Source organism: Cucumis melo, unplaced genomic scaffold (assembly GCF_025177605.1).
Source record: "Cucumis melo cultivar AY unplaced genomic scaffold, USDA_Cmelo_AY_1.0 utg000170l, whole genome shotgun sequence".
NCBI classification, from domain to species: Eukaryota; Viridiplantae; Streptophyta; class Magnoliopsida; order Cucurbitales; family Cucurbitaceae; genus Cucumis; species Cucumis melo.
Genome location: NW_026123810.1, coordinates 22,501 through 23,994, shown reverse-complemented (window position 1 = coordinate 23,994; position 1,494 = coordinate 22,501). Strand labels below are relative to the sequence as shown.

Here is a 1,494-nt window from a genome sequence, read left to right as displayed (position 1 = left end):
TCATAACCTTGAAGTCACGGGTTCAAATCCTGTCTCCGCAAAATTTTTTTGTCTAAAAAAATTGAGGTTTGATCTTGGTAACTATTAATTAATTACTATATAATATTCGCTTTTTTTCTTTCCAGATGGGAGGAAAAGAAGGGGGGAGGATAGAACCACTATACTATCACGGTCGACTATACTTAAAAATTTATCCTATTAAATGAAAAACATTAACCCATTATCCTCATCCTGGGCGGATAGCGGGAATCGAACCCGCATCTTCTCCTTGGCAAGGAGAAATTTTACCATTCAACTATATCCGCATTTTTTTTTATCTGCAATCTATAGTATAGATCAGTGCAGAGCTATCCTCTTATACTAGGCTATTAATACTAGGTTAGAGTATAATTAGGCTATTTTTATATAATATATATATAGATTTAACCAATTATATAGTTATTATATAATATATTTTATACTATACTATTTATTTTTCTAATATTTGGAATTCATCTTTATAACTAAATAAAGATAATTATATATTTTTGTCTATATAATTATATATAATATATAGTTTCTCTATTATCAATATCTAAGTATTATTATATACTTTCAAATATATTATTTTTATATGAATTATGTGAGATATATTCAATTTTGACAATACAAGAAAGAGACCCCCTCCCTCTAAATTTTTTTCTTTATTTGCATTTTTCATTTTTAGGACTTATATTGTATTTTAATGTCTCTCACAATTCGAAAGAATTAGGGGAGGGTCGTTTCATTTTTGTATCGAGAACGAAGAGGTTCAAGAGATAAGAGAATTAAGGATACCCACCAGAAAGACTAATCCAATCCATAATGATGTACCGGAAAATACAACATTTTTGTTACCCGACCAACCTTCAGGAGAAGCAAATACAACGGGCACACTAATCAGTAAGATTGATGAAGTAACAATTAATGCAAAAACAGCCAATTGGAAAGCAATAGTCATGTTTCTAATCCTCCAATCTACCAACAAAATATACCATTTGATCCCTTTACCAGCCAGCCAAAATTTTGATAAAATGTATCAGGGAGGGATTTTACCATAAATCCATTGATTCTATATTACTTCTTACTTTTTTAATACTTTAGCATGCATGGGATTGCGGGGTAGTCTTTTTTTACTTCACAAAAAGGGGTATACTGGATCATATATATCTATATGTATAGAGATAGACTTATAGATTCACGCCTTATATTTGTCTATAGTATAGACAGTAATGGTAGCAACTTATATGTCAATCTTCTATTCGATGGGATGGAATATAAATAAAATAGAAATTATCTTTCGGAGAGATGGCCGAGTGGTTGATAGCTCCGGTCTTGAAAACCGGTATAGTTCGAAACAAAGAACTATCGAGGGTTCGAATCCCTCTCTCTCCTTTTGTTCGGCGAATCAATTTGTTTCTTTATTTTATTGGTTTTGCCCGGCTCAGTATCATAAAAGGGAATGGCTCGGCTAGG

The 1,494-nt window shown here is 31.6% G+C and overlaps 1 non-coding gene across 1 annotated transcript; it reads right to left on the bottom strand.

Annotated features, from left to right (window-relative positions):
• Positions 1 to 234: 234 nt before the first annotated feature.
• Positions 235 to 305, bottom strand: TRNAG-GCC (transfer RNA glycine (anticodon GCC)). Its single transcript has one exon. It is a non-coding gene; the product is annotated as a tRNA-Gly (tRNA).
• Positions 306 to 1,494: the final 1,189 nt, after the last annotated feature.